This window comes from Lacerta agilis, chromosome 2 (genome assembly GCF_009819535.1).
Source record: "Lacerta agilis isolate rLacAgi1 chromosome 2, rLacAgi1.pri, whole genome shotgun sequence".
NCBI lineage: Eukaryota > Metazoa > Chordata > Lepidosauria > Squamata > Lacertidae > Lacerta > Lacerta agilis.
The window spans coordinates 101,349,748-101,362,116 of NC_046313.1; the positions used below are offsets into that span (position 1 = coordinate 101,349,748).

Below are 12,369 nucleotides of genomic sequence, written 5' to 3' on the forward strand. Positions count from 1 at the left end.
CAGCATACGCTCACCTAAACCAGACATCAGCAGGCGCTTCACCCGAGGGCTTACTGGCTGCTCCTTGGTAGGTGGACGCAGGAAGTAGGAGGCTCTCTCTGAGCCCAGCAGCCTGAGGAGAAAGATAACAAGAGGCCATGTTGTCCTTCCCTACTGGAAACACCTACCACCCAGGTGGAGTTTATTAGACTAGCTCCCTCCCAACAACAACCCATCCAAGTGATGAAGGTTGGTGAACCTGGGTGAAATATACTCGGAGTCAAATGTGGATTTCATGCTCTTTATTCAGCTCATAGTTGCGAGGAATGGAAGTTCCCCCAAAACATCTGCTTTATATACATTATTTACACAATGGGCCCCACGTGATTGGCTAATTCCGGGATTCTCCTGTATGCAATCAGGTTGCGGATTCACTTCCACCTGGAGCTGGATTGGGTGGCTCCTGCGGACCAATCAGACTGCTGCATTCTGAATCCTATTATTCTAAGACCAATCAGAATGCTGCACTTTGGATCCTATTCAACTCAGTACATAACACTGGGCAAATGGGGCACTGCCCTACCAAACTCACTCTAATCTCAGCCAGCTCTCACCTGCCTGCCTTATTAATTATAACCAGTCGGATGGGTGCAACTGCCTGGCAGCTTCTTCTGTGTTGCCCCTTGTAGATCTCAGCAGCAAGAAAGATGGGGCCAAAATTAGTTGGCTCCGCCTGTTATTGGCTCTAGCTCCACCTACTGCTGTCTCCCTGTCTTCTGCTGTGCTAAAGCTAATAATGCATTTTAGAAAAATAGATAAATTGTTTTCAAAAGGAGTGAAGGGAAGAGCACAATGCAGGAGAAATATAAAAATGTAGCTCTTACAAGGGCAAACTCTACCCTTGAAATGTTTTATTGTTTGCATTTGTTATATATTATTCAAACATGCTTCCCTCTTTGTTGCAAACTTTCATAAGCCGCTTTAGTGGGTTGAAACAGGTCCGTTTCCTTGCAGATACAATATATGATTCATTCCAGTTTTTGATTAATGAGCTTCCCCTTGTTTTATAATTCATTGTACAAATCCATTTAGCAAAGTATTGCTGATTGGTAGAATGCAGGAGCTTCCTTCCAGCCTCTACCCAACCCACAACTGTGTACTTAAGCCCGTTGATATCAGTAGGACAACTCATGAGAAAGTGAGTGAGGGCTGGGTTGATGGGGGGTTTTTCCGTTTTTTTTAGAGGTTGCATTTCATCTTAAGAACAGGTCTTCGAGGTGGCCAAAAACAATTCCAAACAAACTCCATTTAAATTTTAAATAACCGAGAACAGGAATAACAAAAACCTATTTATTTTCTTAGTAGATCTATATATCTCCAAAGTTTCTTCTGTCATAGAACTCAGCTCTGTTTAGGGAAGTTTTTAATGTTTGAAGTTTTAGTCTGTTCTGAATGTTCTGTTGAAAGCTGCCCAGAGTGCCTGGGGAAACCCAGCCAGATGGGTGGGGTAGAAATAATAATAATCATCATCATCATCATCATCATCACTACTACTACTCATGAGGAGTTGGGTGTCACTGGTTCCCCATTCCTGCTTAAAAGCAACATGTTCTCCAAAGTGGAACCTAGGAAGCTGAGCATGCCTGGAAGTTGTCCTAACCATAATCCCAGTTGCATGTTAGGAAACATCCCAAGCCAGAAACGAAAGTAAAGTACAGTACAATAACATCACATGTGTGAGAAAGCGGATAGGACTGGTGGCTTTCTCACAGGATGAAAACAGACACATAGTCACGTGAGCCTCGCTGCTGCAGCTTTTGCAGCTCGGCGTGTAATAATATCCTGACATTGCACTGCAACTTGAAAGGCCCTTCTGTCTGCCCCACCAATGTATGAAGCATGTTTGGATGGAACTCAGGAGAGGACCACTTTCCCTCCCAGGTTCTGGAATGCCTTGCCAAGGGAGGCCTAGCTAATTCTGTCTCTAGTGCCCTCCCACAGGCAGGTAAAGACATGTTTATTAGTCAGGCCTTTGACCATGATAAACCAGAAAGCGCTCTATTCTTTTGTCTTTTTTTGTATATAATTTTTTTCTGTTTTACAATTTAAAATACTCATTTTTAAATTCTTAAGATATTAATGACTTCCCTTTTTCTCTTTCCCTGGTTCGTTTTGCATATCATAAATCCCTGCATATTTTACAAAAACTGCACCATTCAGTATTCCATTACTGCATCCATCAAAACTTATTTATAATGTTGAATTTATCTTAATGCTGCCAGCGTTTTAAGCTGTACACAATTATTCCCCATATTTTCAATAAACGTTTTCCAATCTTCTCTAAACATATGTTCTTCTTGTTCTCTTATTTTATATGTTAAGTCTGCAAGCTGCGCATATTCTGTCAACTTAAGTTGCCATTCTTTGGTTGGGACCTCGCTTGCTTTCCATTTTTGGGCTAACGACACACGGGTCACAGTAGTGGCATACATAAATAACCTTTTCTGATACATGGGAATTTCAGTCTGAATTATCCCCAACAGAAAGGACTCTGATTTGGTGGGGGGGGGGAGTAGGACGCGGGTGGCACTGTGGTGTAAACCACTGAGCCTTGGGCTTGCCGATTTGGAAGGTCGGCGGTTCGAATTCCTGCGACGGGGTGAGCTCCCATTGCTCGGTCCCAGCTCCTGCCAACCTAGCAGTTTTAAAGCACGTCAAAAGTGCAAGTAGATAAATAGGTACCGCTCCAGCGGGAAGGTAAACAGCGTTTACGTGCGCTGCTCTGGTTTGCCAGAAGCGGCCTAGTCATGCTGGCCACATGACCCGGAAGCTGTCTGCGGACAAACGCCAGCTCCCTCAGCCAGTAAAGTGAGATCAGCGCCACAACCCCAGAGTCATCCGTGACTGGACTTAACTGTCATGGGTCCTTTACCTTTATACTTTTAAACGTTTTTTTCAATTCGTTATGGGTCATTTCCTAATACTCTTTTACAATTCCACCACATATGAAAGAACGTTCCCTCCATCAGATAGATCAACACTCTGCTCTGATTCCTGCCCCTCGCAGGACCGCTCTGTGGGTCTTAGGGCTCTCCCAAACCCTTGACCCAAGTGATGGGTCATTGCTCACCTGTGGAGATACTGTTGATAGTCTGGCAGGGGACTGTTTAGAGCTTCCTTCTTCTGAATCCTTCTCAGGTTCCATCTTCCAGACCCACTGGAGTCAGCCCACCTGTGAGAATCTTTGGCGTGTCCTGAACAACGGGGCCAGACATGGCCTGGATATGCCATCATAACCTGCTAGAACATCATAAAAGCAAGGATTGGACCTGAATTTATTCCTTCCTTCCTTCCCTTCCCAGGGCCGTCCTCTATCCCTTCAACTCGCTGCCCCCCTTCCCACTTTCTTCACACCAAGAGCAGCCCCTCATTTGCCTATTGGCCTCATGACTAACCTGCTGGATTCTGAGTTTTGGACCTGGTGTGTAGTCATGCTGCACTGTGGCATCCAAACTCTTTAGGTTTCCTTGTTTGGACTGTCACCATGGTGCTTTGCCTTCCACCTGCCTCACAAAAGGTAGAAACCAGAACGAAATCACTTCAACACAGGGAGTGAGGAAAGCGTAGGCTGCAATCCTATTTGTAAAATTTGGCTGCATGGCTTCTTCAATCCTTTGCATGTTTACCTAAAAGAAAGTCACATTTAACCTAGTGGGACATGCCTTAGAGTTTAAGCGTGTATAAAAAATTTGGATGTGTTACAATGTGCCATTATTTGGGATTACCGGTATGTTGAATTTTTGGATTTACATGAGTGGGAAACCAAGTATTGGCCTGTCTATGGGGTTGAAAATTAAGAATCCCGCGGCTTCTCAAACACAGGCTGCAGACACATAGTACATTTAAGGCAGATTTAAATCACATATCTCTACTCAAAGCAACCTGGGAAGGATAGTAATCAAGGCTTTGCTCCCATCCAGTCTACCTAAGAAGCTCAGCATATGAAGGATTGGTTGCTCCATTTTAGCCATATGGCTTTCACAAGCCATTATTGTGTTCCTATATCAGTAATTTAAGAATTTTCACCATTGTAACTAAGCCAAGTTTGACTGCCTTTGCAAATTTTTCTGAATGCTGTATGGGAAAGCACATGAATCTGACATGTGGAGAGTTTGTAAGTAAACCATTTTTAACTTACCAAAGGTGTAATATTTTATCTGTGCTAAGGGAAGAGGAAAGTTTTGAACTCACAATGGCACATTTTAAAGGTCTAACAGCCTATATTTCTCCATTTGGTGATGTTATATCAGGGAATTCTCCTTACCTATTTTTTCCTTGAGCCAACAGGCTGTGTTTCCAGTGGCAGAGCAGGATCTAAGAACACGCATCGAACTAAGCTCAGGATATATCACCTTGAAACTAGCTGATACCAGCATGCATATTTAGGTAGAGTTAATCTGTAAAGGTCAAGGTAAAGGGACCCCTGACCATTAGGTCCAGTCATGTCTGACTCTGGGGTTGCGGTGTTCATCTCGCGTTACTGGCCGAGGGAGCCGGCGTACAGCTTCCGGGTCATGTGGCCAGAATGTTAATCTGTAAAGGGCATATAAATAAAATGCACCGAAACATAAGGCTCACCCAGCATGTGCAGAAGCAAACAAGCGCATGTTCACTGTACACAAGACAAGTTCTGCTGCATCAGATGAAAAGCCTGTCCAGTCATAGCGGCCAACTAGATGGCTATGGGAAGATTTTGCACACATTTAATATAACATCCAAAAAGGGCTTTCCCATTCCTTTGTGACTTCAGTATTGGGCAAGCCTACATATTCCTTCTCTCAGAACCTTTCAGGGGTTTTTTTCCTTACTCACACACTTCAACAGTTTATCTGTTGTTCATAACACCTTCTGCAGCTGTCACCCTAGTACATTGGTACCTCTGGTTATGTACTTAATATGTTCCGGAGGTCCGTTCTTAACCTGAAACTGTTCTTAACCTGAAGCACCACTTTAGCTAATGGGGCCTCCCGCTGCGCCGCCAGAGCACGATTTCTGTTCTTATCCTGAAGCGTTATTTCTGGGTTAGCGGAGTATGTAACCTGAAGCGTCTGTAACCTGAGGTACCACTGTATTTGCCCTCTGTACGTTTCAGATTCTGAGAAGAAAAAGAAAACCACCCCTTTCTGCTACAAAGGAGTTTTCAGATTAAAGGAGGGGATGTGAATTCTCCTTTCTTCAGCCTCGGCTTTTGCATTTCATGAGGCCTGAAGCGTTTCGGAGCTTGGGGGGTGGTGGTGGCAGGGAGAGCAAAGTGTTTTGCTTGGCCAAAGTCCTGGCAGGTGGTTAGTGGGGGCCCGACTGTTAATAATTCCCAGCTAGAATAAGGGGGTTTGGAAGACTTTTGTTTGTGTGTGGGGAGGGGAACCCCCCCCCCCCGCCGCCGCCGCCATAGCGGGAAGGAACTCCATGTGAGGAAAGCTTTACAATAAGGCATATTCAAGAACGAGAGGAGGTGGAGAGAGAGAGAAAGAAGAGATCAAGGGTGAATGGGGCTGTCTGATTAAATGAGGTCTGAAAGGAGAGAGCAGGCCATTCACAACAGGAACCAAGCTTTCACCGGTAACAACTCAGACTTAATCCAGGAAAGACGGGGAGGGGGGACGACTGTGGAACTCCGTCTAAGATTTCCAGCCTGATTCTGTGTGGGCTGTTGCTTATCGTGGACAGCATGCCACCAAAATCACATCCACATCTCCCACAGAGGTGAGCTGGACCACCCTAATCTTGAAGCTACTTCTCAGGCAGAAGGTTCCAGAAGGGCGGTTACTTTCTTGACTCTAACACCCCCTCTCCACTTTCTTCTTCCAACTAGGCCAGGCATGGCCGAACTTGGCCCTCCAGCTGTTTTGGGACTACAACTCCCATCATCCCTAGCTAACCAGGACCAGTGCGTTGCCTGAGGCAAAGGAGAAGGTGGTGCCCCCTCTACTAAAACGGACTGAAATAGCAGCTGGGTTTTTCTGCAATATGGGCAATGGGGCTGTGTTCTTCCTTACCCCTCACAGAGCTACAGGTCCCAGCACCCTTAAACTATAGCTCCCATGATTCTTGGGCGGGGGGAAGATGCGCTTATGGTGTGTGCAAAACCTGGGTTACACCATCAGCAATGTCCTCCAACAATTCCCAGCATTCCCAGTTCCCCATGCTCTCTCCATAGTGGCCTTTTCGGTAGTGGCACCTGCCCTGTGAAACACGAACACCCTCCCATTAGATGTCAAGGAAATAAACAACTACCTGACTTTTAGAAAACATCTGAAGGAAGCCCTGTTTAGGAAAGTTTTTAATGTTTGATGTTTTATTGTGTTTTTAATATTCTGTTGGGAGCATGCCAGAGTGGCTGGAGAAACTCAGCCAGATGGGCAGGGTATTATTATTATTATTATTATTATTATTATTATTATTATATCCATCACCTCACAGTGCCAAAGGTTCTTCAGTGGTTTCTGGCCCAAGGCAGGGTAGGGGAATTTTGACTTTTTTGATTCCAGGATGAAAATGTCTTACAGCTACCACTCATATGTCCTTTTGAATGTATGTAAATTTCAAACCAAGTGCAGGTTAAAAACTCTTACCTAAATATAATGGGAAAATATTAAAGATGGAAATATTTCTAGCCCACTTTTACTGTTCTACTGCTAAAAGTTCCCTATATTATCCATAATAAAAATATAAAACAATTTGTTGTTGTTGTTTTTAAACATATATTTTTGTTGAATTTTCAGAGAAAATACAGTGTCAGCATAAAACATCTTGGCAAGCTGCAAACTGAAACCATGAGATAGACTCCTGAGAGAAAATGGATCCTCTCATTACTAATACTTATTCAACAGAAATTCAGACCAAATCTTGCCTGACTGAGACAATGATTATGCTTCACGCCAGGATTCTGGAAAACAGACCAAACAAGGGTTGTTAAAAAAAACAACTTAACAACTTTTGGGTCCTGAATTGTTGTTGTTGTTGTTTAGTCGTTTAGTTGCGACCCCACGGACCAGAGCACGCCAGGCACGCCTATCCTTCACTGCCTCCCGCAGTTTGGTCAAACTCATGTTGGTAGGTTCGAGAACACTTTCCAATCATCTTGTCCTCTGTCGTCCCCTTCTCCTTGTGCCCTCAATCTTTCCCAACATCAGGTCTTTTCCAGGGAGTCTTCTCTTCTCATGAGGTGGCCAAAGTATTGGAGCCTCAGCTTCAGGATCTGTCCTTCCAGTGAGCACTCAGGGCTGATTTCCTTCAGAATGGATAGGTTTGATCTTCTTGCAGTCCATGGGACTCTCAAGAGTCTCCTCCAGCACCATGATTCAAAAGCATCAATTCTTCGGCGATCAGCCTTCTTTATGGTCCAGCTCTCACTTCCACACATCACTAGTGGGAAAACCATAGCTTTAACTATACGGACCTTTGTCGGCAAGGTGATGTCTCCGCTTTTTAAGATGCTGTCTAGGTTTGTCATTGCTTTTCTCCCAAGAAGCAGGCGTCTTCTAATTTCGTGACTGCTGTCACCATCTGCAGTGATCATGGAACCCAAGAAAATAAAATCTCTCACTGCCTCCATTTCTTCCCCTTCTATTTGAAGAAATGGAGGCAGTGAGAGATTTTACTTTCTTGGGTTCCATGATCACTGCTGAACTTTACTTCTACAAATATGGCAACCCTAACTCATCAAAGATATAGTGCTGATTTACCCATGCACAACAACCAACATCTCTTACCTCAGGGCCTTGTCCCTACCTTAAAAATATGCTGTTGAAGTGATGTTAGGCGATAAAAGCAAAACTTGAGGACAAAGCGCATGCAGACCAAATGGAATGGAGTAATATTTACGATGTGACCTGTGCCATCTGCTGGCTTTTGAAAGGAATGCAGATCAAACAACAACACAAAAAAACCATAAAAAGGTTAAAGGAACACTTTCTGAGGCATTGCAAACTCTGAACACAAGTTGCTGGAAATTGCAGGTGTTGTGCTCATGTCCACACTTTGCAGGCTTCCCACAGGCATCTAGTCGGCCACTGTGAGAGCAAAATGTTGGAGTAGACAGGCCATTGGCTGATCCAGAAGGATATATGTAATTCTGGGTACCACACTGTTGACTCCGCCTGTAGACTGCATCTTGGGAAATTTAGGGAGATTGAGTTTGGCGCATGAAGAAGTTAGAATATCCTGAGAACAGAGCTGGTGTAGGAGAAAACTTTTAAATGCTGGAAGCTTCTCAGTATTGCAAGACTCAGCTGGTTATAGTAATAATATAATAATAATAATAATTTGTTATTTATACCCCGCCCATCTGGCTGGGTTTCCCCAGCCACTCTGGGCGGCTCCCAACAGAATATTAAAAACACAATAAAACACCGAACAGGACTGCCTCAGATGTCTTCTAAAAGTCAGACAGTTGATTATTTCCTTGACATCTGATGGGAGGGCGTTTCACAGGGTGGGCGCCACTACCGAGAAGGCCTTCTTGCCTGGTTCCCTGTAACCTCACTTCTCACAGTGAGGGAACCGCCAGAAGGGACTCGGAGCTGGACCTCAGTGTCTGAGCTGGTTGGACCGTGGTGCTGATAATGCCAAGCTTTGCAGGTTCAAGCGCCTTATGGGACAACTGCATATTCCAGCAATGCAGGAGGTTGGACTAGATGATCCTCAGGGTCCCTTCCAACTCTTACCATTCTATGATTCTATATCATTCTCTGAGAGAGGTGTAGCAATAATGAAAGCCTTTTGGGCCATGTAGTAGGTGCACTGAAAGAACTAGAGCCACAATATTTAATTCAAATACATTTCCATCCTTAAGCCCAGCAGCAAGTCAACCCTCTATCCAATTAAAAGTGGGCGAAGTATTTTACTTGTGTGTTGCCTTTGTGCTTTGGTTCCCCACTGGCAACCTTTCTATTTCTTCCTCAAGCTCATTCTGGGAGTGAGGCCAGCCAACCTCTTTAGCAGCCACACTGTGCAAGACGACAAGAAGTAGTTACTCTGAATCCTGGGACGGCCAGTATTGTTCCATTCAACGCTCGCTCCCCAAGGCTTCTTCAAAGAAATGTTGGATCTTTGGGCTGATAAGTAAACAAAAAACTAAGCTGCCAAGATGAAGCACATGGCGGGGGGGGCATAAGATGGCGGCATGTCAAGTTAAAGGTGGCGTTTTCACATGCAGGAGTGGGGAGAAGACAGCAGGATTGCTCAGGCTTTCCCTGACCTATATTCATTCATTAGAAGATTAGAATTGCCTTGAACCAGTTTCAAAGGGAATGGCAGCGACAACTCTGTTCCTAGATCAGGAAAGCTTGGCCACGGTCTTTGCGCATCGGTGACTTCAAGACCGGATGTCTGCAATGTGCTGTACGTGGGGGGGGGGGGTCCTTTGAGCCTGATCAGGAAGCTTCCGTTAGCGCAGAATAATATGGCATAATGGCAGCCAGGAGTGAGACCCTGACCTGCACTGGTTGCCAATTTGGGCCAAGTTCAAGGTGTTGTGATTGATATATAAAGCCCATAACAGCTTGGAACCAGTTTAACTGCAAGATTGCCTTACCTCACATGAGCAGACTTGGCTGCTTCGATCTGCAGAACTGGCACTGCTACAGGTGCTGCATGAAACTCAAATCTACCCTTGTAAAAAAAAAATGTGATATTTTAGTGTGGCTGTACCTAAACTTTGGAACTCTCTGCCTATCGACACCAGGCAGGCCCCTTCATTGTACTCTTTTTGATGCCTGCTAAAAACATTCTTGTTTAGACAAGTCTATACAGCGTATAAGACGCGGGTGGCGCTGTGGGTTAAACCAGAGCCTAGGGCTTGCTGATCAGAAGGTCGGTGGTACGAATCCCTGCGACAGGGTGAGCTCCCGTTTCTCGGTCCCTGCTCCTGCCAACCTAGCAATTCAAAAGCACGTCAAAGTGCAAGTAGATAAATAGGTACCGCTCCGGCGGGAAGGTAAGCGGCGTTTCCATGCGCTGCTCTGGTTCGCTGCCCAGCCTCCCACTTGTCCGTCCATTCCCAACAGCAAAGGTTGGGAGACTGGCAGAGCTGGGCTCCCTCACCCACTTGCTTGCTTATTCCGAGGCCGCCTCAGCTCCTGGCAACCAGCACCCGCTGGCCATTCACTTGGGGAGTTTGTAGCCAGGGCTTCTACAACAAACAACCACACAAGCCTTTGGGAGGCAGAGATGTGAGAGGGCATCAGAGGAGGGAGGGAAGGGAAGAAGGTTATTAAGTCATTGTTGCCTGTGGTACCCTGACTACAATTCGAGGGACCCCTTGGAGCCACGGCACACTGGTTGAAAACCACTGCCTTAAGGGTATAATCTACCAGGGAAAGCTCCATGCCAGCTGTGGGAAGGACAGGTGCCAGTGGACAGGTCTGCCCTCTTTGTCCTTTCTACCACCTACATTTTTCTTTCCTTCTCTCTATCCCTTCCTCCTCCTCGTCTTCAAGCTGTCTGGTTGCCCATCCCTGTTCTACACTAGGTCAGTGTTTTTCAACCACTGTTCCGCGGCACACTAGCGTGCCGCGAGATGTTGCCTGGTGTGCCGTGGGAAATTACTTTATATATATTCAATATAGGCACAGAGTTACATTTTTTAACATTTTCTAATGGTGGTGTGCCTCGTGATTTTTTTCATGAAACAAGTGTGCCTTTGCCCAAAAAATGTTGAAAAACACTGCACTAGGTAAAGGTAAAGGGACACCTGACTGTTAAGTACAGTCGCAAATGACTCTAGGGTTGCGCCGTTTACCTTCCCACCAGAGCGGTACCTATTTATCTACTTCCACTTTGACGTGCTTTCGAACTGCTAGGTTGGCAGGAGCTGGGACCAAACAGCAGGAGCTCACCCCATCGCAAGAATTTGAACCGCCAACCTTCTGATCAGCAAGCTCTAGGCTCTGTGGTTTAGACCACAGCGCCACCCGCGTCTGCACTACTGAACAGCAAAGCTTATCATTAAACCAGTGCTGAATTCTGTCCCTTTCAATAACACCCAATTAAATGTATCTGCATCTATCAATGTAGGACTGGGCATCACTCATCTGAGAAATCCTAAGCATTAAGAGTTTCAGCAAACCATGGCTTTACGTCCATCCGTTGTTGCAAGGAGGGGACAGGAAAGCTAATGTGCGGGGAACCTGTGGCCCTCCAGGACTCCATCTCCCATCAGCTCAGCCAGCATGCTCAATGGTCAGGGATGATGGGAGCTGTAGCCTAGCAACAGCTGGAGGGTTACAGGTCCCCTGCCCCTGGAGTAATGAACCATTTGCAGTTGTGTTCCTGCTTCTTATGGTGGTTTCTTCCTCAAACAGGCACTATAATTGAGGAGGAGCTTCTTCTCCCCCGCAGACGTGTGTATCAATTGTGGCTCCTCTGCAACCCAAGACTCTTACCCACACCTCGCCTCAGTTTTCAACATATCTGAAGGACAAAAGGACTTTAAAAAGACAAGACAGACACAGTAAGCTGGGTTTTGAAGCACCATTTTTTATGTAGAATGGCAGAGCGGGGATCATCTGCTACAATTCCAAAACCAAGGAAAGGAAAGTTTTACTTCATTTAAAAAATAAGACAGGTCGGGTTTTTTTGTTCCCTTTCCCTCCTTAGCGAAAACATAATACTCAAAAAATTGCCTCGCATCACACGAGGCTGTTCCAAAAATATACAAACACTGAAACCAGGAACGGTGGGCTGGCTGCATATGTAACATCAAAACAGAGAGCTTCAGAAAGCGTCCTGCACAAAGAAATTGAATGGGAGAGAAATCTGCTCTTGCGAGGCAGCCAGGTGGTGGTTCAAACCCATAATACCAAAGTGTTCTGTTTGCTTCTCCTCCCACACAGTGTCAGGGAGTCACAGGTGAGAAGTAACCAATGGCCAGAGAAAAATATATGTCTATATAATGTCATATCAAGGTTTACAGCACGTAGGGAAAATGGCGGGTGGCCACAAGTTCAGGGCTGGAGATGAGATCCACTTCCATGAAAGGACACCAGGTTTGTGCTTGGCAATGTAGAAACGTTGAGAAGGGCCACCACACACACAAAATACCTTGTGCTGGCCCTGCCGTAGTCTGGCTGGCAGAATCTAGCTACTCTGCAGGTGGCATCTATCTGGAAAGACAGCATCCGAAACACAAAGGACCAAGGAGAGACTTGTGGTGTGCTACATAAACGAAGACCGCCTCTGTGGCTCCCATGTCCTTCGGGCGCAAAAGGGTACAATTCAAAGTGCTTTGCATATGGAGACTGGCAGAGGCAGAGAGACAGCCGGGAGACACCGTTGTTTTTCAATGCCTTGTGTTTTAACAACTGTTTCCACAGACCCTCCCCATTCCAG

The 12,369-nt window shown here is 45.6% G+C and overlaps 1 long non-coding RNA gene across 1 annotated transcript; it reads right to left on the minus strand.

Moving 5' to 3' along the window:
* LOC117042957 lies at window positions 1-3,674 on the minus strand. The gene is made up of 3 exons (XR_004426120.1): window positions 3,435-3,674; window positions 3,110-3,279; window positions 1-112 (listed from the first exon to the last, which is right to left on the minus strand). It is a non-coding gene; the product is annotated as an uncharacterized LOC117042957 (long non-coding RNA).
* Between the last annotated feature and the right edge of the window lie 8,695 nt (window positions 3,675-12,369).